Source organism: Saccopteryx leptura, chromosome 6, assembly GCF_036850995.1.
Source record: "Saccopteryx leptura isolate mSacLep1 chromosome 6, mSacLep1_pri_phased_curated, whole genome shotgun sequence".
In the NCBI taxonomy this organism is placed as follows: Eukaryota; Metazoa; Chordata; class Mammalia; order Chiroptera; family Emballonuridae; genus Saccopteryx; species Saccopteryx leptura.
Genome location: NC_089508.1, coordinates 91205168 through 91212332, shown reverse-complemented (window position 1 = coordinate 91212332; position 7165 = coordinate 91205168). Strand labels below are relative to the sequence as shown.

Genomic DNA, 7165 nt, shown 5'->3' with positions numbered 1-7165 from the left:
CAAGGAAAGAATACTAAAAGCTACAAGAGAAAAGCAGTTAATTACCTACAGAGGAGCCACCATAAAGATGACTTCTGACTTCTCAACAGAATCATTTCAGGCCAGAAGGGATTGGCAAGAAATATTCAAAGTTCAAAGTGATGTGAAAGAAAAACCTGCAATGAAGACTGCTGTATCCAGCAAAGTTCTCATTTAAAATTGAAAGAGAAATAGAGCTTCCCAGACCCCCCCCCAAAAAAATACTCAAGTTCATTACCACCAAACCAATACTGCAGCAAGTATTAAAAGGCTTGCTATAAAAAAAAGAGAAAAAAATTGATGGGAAGAGGATTGTAGATTTAAAGAATAATATAGCAATAAATAAGTATATATCAATAATAATTTTAAATGTAAATGGATTAAATCCTCCAATCAAAAGACATAGGTTAGCTGCAGGGATAAGAAAATCAGACCTGTATATATGCTGTCTACAAGAGACCCACCTCAGAACAAAAGAGACACATAGACTAAAAGTGAAGGTATGGAAAAAAATATTTCATGCAAATGGAAACAAAAAAAGCTGTGGTAGAAATACTTATAGCTGGCCCTGGCCGATTGGCTCAGTGGTAGAGCGTTGGCCCAGTGTCAGAGGACCCAGGTTCGATTCCCGGCCAGGGCACACAGGAGAAGTGCCCATTTGCTTCTCCACCCCTCCGCCGCGCCTTCCTCTCTGTCTCTCTCTTCCCCTCCCGCAGCCAAGGCTCCATTGGAGCAAAGATGGCCCGGGCGCTGGCGATGGCTTTGTGGCGTCTGCCTCAGGCGCTAGAGTGGCTCTGGTCGCAACATGGCGACACCCAGGATGGGCAGAGCATCGCCCCCTGGTGGGCAGAGCATCACCCCATGGTGGGCGTGCCGGGTGGATCCCGGTCGGGTGCATGCGGGAGTCTGTCTGACTGTCTCTCCCTGTTTCCAGCTTCAGAAAAATGCAAAAAAAAATAAAATAAAAAAAATAGCTGAAATACTTATAGCTGACAAAATAGCCTTTAAAACAGAAGCTATACTAAGTGACAAAGAAGGTCACTACATGTTAACAAAGGGAGCACTCCACCAAGGAGATATAACCACTGTAAATATTTATGCACTCAATACAGGAGCAACTAAATATATCAACCAGATTTTGATGGACATAAAGGGCAAGATAGACAGCAATACTATAGTAGTAGGGAATTTTAATACCCCACTAAAATCGACAAGTATATCCTCCAGACAGAAAATTAACAAACAGCAGCTTTAAATGACACACTTGATCAACTGGATTTAATTGATATACATTTTGTGACAGAGGCAGAGAGAGAGACAGAGGGACAGACAGGGACAGACAGGAAGAGAGAGAGATGAGAAGCATCAATTCTTCATTGCAGCTCCTTAGTCTCCTTAGCTGTTCATTGATTGCTTTCTTATATGTGCCTTAACTGGAGGCTACAGCAGAGCAAGTGACCTCTTGCTCAAGCCAGTGACTTTGGGCTCAAGCCACTGACCTCGGGTTTCCAGCCAGTGACCTTTGGGCTCAAGCCAGTGACCATGAGGTCACGTCTATGATCCCATGCTCAAGCCAGTAACCCCACGCTCAAGCTGGTGAGCCCACACTCAAGCTAGATGATCCTGCACTAAAGCCAGCAACCTCGGGGTTTCGAACATGGGTCCTCCGCAACCCAGTCTGATGCTCTATCCACTGTGCCATCACCTGGTCAGGCTTAAAAGATTTATTTATATCTCTAAAGGACAGAGGAAAAAATTTCATAATCACAAGTTTTCTAACATAAATACTCTAAGAAAATAGAAAAAGTATCTTTCCCTTTTTATACCAGAGAGAATTAAAATTTATTTTCTTATTTTTAATTTATATTTGCCTTACAATCTTTAAAATGAAGGAGTTTCATGTGATAAATGTTTCAGAGATACCTTTGGAATAGGTTACTGGAGTCATATAAGATTATAAAACAACAAAAATAAATAACCTTTGGATCTAAAAATGAAAAAACGTAAGACCACAGTTAATTCTTATTAGTATGAAGATTGATATTATCTATTTGTAAGACTTAGAATGAAAACCTGAATTCTTCAGTCTCCCATGAGTGTAAGAAATTGCTGAAAAATTAAAAATTAGACCTCCCTGAATGAAGAAGAGAGTTATTTCTTAATAGAAATTACAAGAAAATTGATATTTCAAGAAATACATATCATATTATGGATAGAAATCACCAATCAAAACTATGATGCACTCTTTCTGGTGTCTTCCATTTGTCCCTCCATATGGACTCTTTTCTTTCCTCCACTGCCTACCCTGGGGAGCTGTGGACACATATTTTTAGTGGTTCATATAATGGACTACATTTCTAGAATTGTGTCTAATAACAGAGGGATCGTTCTTCAGTGCATGTGCGAATGTTCTGGAAAGGCAGCAGAAGTGGTTCCATGAGGGGCCGAAGTCATTATCATTGCTCATGCCCAGAGGTATGTGAGGAAGAGCTGGAGGAATGTGACAGCAGTGTGCCTGGGGCCTGCAGCAGGTTTGGGTGCAGGCAGCAGGTGGCCCTTGCACACTGTGCCCCTGCACAGAGGTAGATGCCTGCATCTCCGGGTCGGGCTGCAGTGATGAGCAGGGAGCTGTCCTTTCTTGTCTCACCAAACTGAGCAGTGAGTCTCTTCTGTGCTTTCATTTCTCCACCCTTAGTTAACATCATCAAGAAAACAGGACCTTCTCCAGGCTCTTGTCTGTACCATTGAATGTTGGAGAAAACGCTCGAGGAGTTGCAGAACACAGCGTCATTTTTTCCCTCCTGGATGCTTAGAACCTGAGGACTCTGCTCCAGCTGCTGGGTGCTCTCCCCTGTGTAAAAACAAAGCAGAAGGCACTGGGGAAGAGAATCAAGGGCTTTTTCTCAACCTGAAATGATGTTTCCTTATTTCTTCCTCCTTTTTCCTTCCCTGGTTCTCTCCCTTTCTACTGTCCTTCTTTAGTTCTTATTTTCACTCTTTGCCATAAAATATGCTGCTCTCAAGGATTTTCCATCTCCTTAAGATTTCCCTTTGGTTTAAATTGGGAACGTCTCAAACTCACATGCCAATTGAATCCAAATAATCAACACCCAGAATTTCAGGGACATCTTTTCTTTCTATCTCATGGAGACCCTTGTCACTGATTTTAGCAGCTCTTAATTGATTCCCCTCCTGAAAATGGCTCAGGTGGTCTATAGTAACACTGCCAACCACTTTTAATCTAAGTAAAAAAGCAGAGGCCTTTGTGTAGTAGCCAATCAAATCATTCACCTTTCTCTTCCTCCAACCTAAAATTTTGCTTTGACTTGGGGATTTTGCCTTTTGAAATACTGCCCTCCTGTGGAGAGATAAAAAGGTGATTTTCTTTCTTTAATGCTCCTCTCACTTGGAATCCGTCCTTGTTAGCCATCAGTGCTAATGAGGGGTGGGGAGCAGAAAGGGAGTTCAAGGTATCAGTTGTGTGCAAGCCTCTTCTCACAACCTCAAAGCTCTTCAAGGGAGCTCAGCGTTCATCAGAACGGATGAAATACAGAATATAAAAACAATGTAACACAAAATCATTTGGTGACGGAGTGCTCAATTCTAATTCATTTGATGTTTGAGTCAGACTCACTTAGATTAAAATCGCATCATTGCTATATACCAGCTAGGTCACATAAACAATTTATTTAATCCACTCATATAGTTTCCTATTCAGTAAAATGAAGTTTACCTGACTTATTCCACAGGCTGTGTCTTGAGGATAGACTACAATTACCTATATAAACTGTTATGTGTCTCAATCAACCTATTTAGATAATTCCCTAAAGCTCATTGCTACTCCTTCCATTCCTCCTGAACAGGAACTTAGCTAAAAGGCCCTGCTGCGTCCTTACCCAGAATTATCCACGTACATATCACCATCGTCAACCACATTCCAATACTTTTAATTCCTTTATTAAGATCTGCCAGGAAGGAGCCTGCTGCTATTAAAGGTCACAATAGTGGTGATAAAAGTCTTGAGAACTGCTATAGATGATCTTTTAACGAACTGAAAAATTATACAATACAGGAGATATTGTCAAGTAAACTTCCAGTTCCTACTTAATGTATGAAGTGTTACCCACTAAATATTAGGTGAAAGTTATCTTTATCTTCTCTCTTACCAACTAGCTTAAATGCAGTCTTGAGAATAAAGAGAAGACTTTGCACATATTGTAGTTGTTGAAATAGTTACAGTGGTTCTCAAAGTGTGTGCCAGGGTGCACTGGTGCACCCTAGAAGATTTCCTGGTGTGCCCTATGGTATTCCAGAGGAATATGTGCCTGTTGGGGACCAAAAAATGAACAGGGTTTTTAGAGTTTTGATTATTGGGGAAAGAGGTGTGAGGAATTGGCTGTAAGCTGACAGTCTGCCTAACCCCCACCTCACTTGCCTGATTAGGTTGCAAAAGGCTGTTAAGCTATGATGCTGGATTGTTTACACTACTCCCCATGTACCCTGGAAAGACTAGAGGCAAGTTTCTTCTATCCTTTGTTGGGTATAAAGTTAAGATGATTTGTATGGTGGGGGTTTTCTGCACTCAACACAATTAAGAGTAAAAAGAGAGGAATTCTTCAATGTATTGATGAGGAAATGAGGGTTTGCCTTTCAAATATATGCCCAAACATTGAAGAAATCACTAGAACACATCAGGCTCATGTTTCTCATAAACACAAGAATGAAAAAACTTAACACATTTGTGCCAGGACCTGCCAAATTTACTAAATCTTACTAAGAATGTATCGATATTTATAAAAAGATAAATTTGTTGATTTTTTTTTATTTTTTAACCCCTCTTTTTTATAAATTCTAAAAAGCATAACTCAAAAAATGTAACATAAAATGTTTTTTAATGTCAGAATAAATTTAATTTTGTCATATTTATTTTGTTTAATTACCATAAAAGCACGCTTGGGCTTTATATTTTTTCTTTAATATTTGACTTAATTATTATAACATATTTCTCAGAAATTTGTATATAGTGCACCTACAATTATTTGTAGGACTTTAAATGCCCCCCGATTTCAAAAAATTTGAGAGCCACTGAAGTAGTAGAAGAAAAATGTTGTGATCCCAGTTAATATTCAAGGCTGTGTTAGAACAAAAATGAAAAGATTTTTTATTTCATCAGTAAAATGAGAAGTAGGTGTAAAGAGCACACCATTTAGAACTCTGTAGAGAAATATGGACCAGATCTAGGGCAACAAATCAAAGGTTAGAGAATGTTATGCCACGTTTTCTTGATCAAGTCTGCAGCCCCTGAATTCAATAGACATTAGGGAGTCTGTCTGTGTGATTGATATGTGTCTGCTGTTTCAAAGGATTTCTTCCTACTTTCTCTCCCTCTACCCTTCTACCTGCCTACTTTTACTCTTGATAAATGTATACAAGAGAATACATAAGTGATATCATGAGTTAAAAATACTTGGCTTAAATTTATAGCCAGGAATATTCTCAACTCAGTTTACTGTTCAGAAAATAGTAGATGTGCTGACCCAGACAAAATTGTTTGTTTTCTGGGCTGCTACTTCTTTACTTATGAGAAATTACTAAGTGTTTACACTGTGCTACAATGACTCTTGAATGGTATATTCTTATTTTATCATTAACATGACTTCTAGGGGGATTTTGGTTGTTGTCAGTGTGCCTGTACACCGATAATAAAACTAAGAGGGAAAGGGGGTCAAATATATGGTGACAGAAGGAGAGTTGACCTTGGATGGTGAACACACATGCTGTATACAGATGATGTGTTGTAGAATTGTACACTTGAACTTTATATAGTTTTATTAACTATTACCACAAAATTTAATAAATTTGTGTGTGTGTGTGTGTGTGCGTGTGTGTGTGTGGCAGAGACAGAGAGAGTCAGAGAGAGGGACAGACAGACAGGAAGGGAGATAAGAAACATCAATTCTTCATTGCGGTTCCTTAGTTGTTCATTGATTAATCTCTCATACGTGCCTTGACTGAGAGTCTACAGCAGACCAAGTGACCCCTGGGCTCAAGCTGGTGAGCCTTGCTCAAACCAGATGAGCCCACACTCAAGCTGGCAACCTCGAGGTCTTGAACCTTGGTCCTCCACATCCCAGTCCGATGCTCTACTCACTGAACCACCACCTGGTCAGGCTAATAAAATTTTTAAAAGGATGAAAATAAGTAAAATGTTCATTATCTTTTTATTATAATTCAATTGACAGCAAAGTTGAGAGTTAGCCACATGTCTATCCAATGCAAAAATGTACCCTCTGACTTATTACATTAAAATAACATGCATTATTTTTTATTTTTCTGTTATTAGTATAATTAAATTATATAATGTGTAAAAATGACTATTTAATTAATCCTTGTTGCATAGAAAATACATAACTAGAGAAACATCAAGACAGAATAGTTGAGGATATACAGGGAAAGAAAATAAGAAATGATTTGAGTTGCCATGGTAAATATTTTCTATGAGATGGAGCTCATAGAATTGACTTTTCTTTTTAACTTCTATATGAAAATTATTTTTTTAAGTTAATAGACTTTGTTTTTTGAGTAGTTTCATGTTTATAGAAATACTGAGCAGAGTTCAGAGATTTTATACTGGGATGCATCCAGTAAAATGTAAGGAGAAAGGTGCTCACATTGCAATGGGGAAGGGCTGCATGCTCCTCACACCACTGCAGTCTGTGCTTACGGGCTCCTGATATGCTAGTCCTAGCTAATCAGTGGCCTAGCCTGACACATGGTTTACTCTCTTAGCCTTATCATTTGTTTCTCAACTTGACCCACTGGATGACATAGTCTTGTGCCTGTCCCTTCAAAGGCTGAGAGAAAGCCCATTGGCATTTCCCCATTTAACAATTAGTGATGCTGCATCTTGTGTGAACATATATACTGTGTCAGTAGATTTCAACATTTGCAAAAATACCGTTTATTTTGTGGCAAGTCATCTTCATAACTAGTCATTCAAAAAACATGAAGGAGAGAGCCTGGGGTACAGAGTCACCGACCAGGAAGATGGAGAGAAAAGAAAAAGAAAGAAGTTAACCTCTCAAAATCAAGAAAAATCCACAGACTTTATAACTTGTTCCACTATTTTTTCGTTGTTGTTGTTTGT

General features: G+C 38.9%; 1 non-coding gene across 1 annotated transcript; it reads left to right on the top strand.

The window, feature by feature from the left end:
* The first annotated feature begins 583 nt into the window (after positions 1–583).
* Positions 584–658, top strand: TRNAL-CAG (transfer RNA leucine (anticodon CAG)). The gene has a single exon. It is a non-coding gene; the product is annotated as a tRNA-Leu (tRNA).
* The last annotated feature ends 6507 nt before the right edge of the window (positions 659–7165 follow it).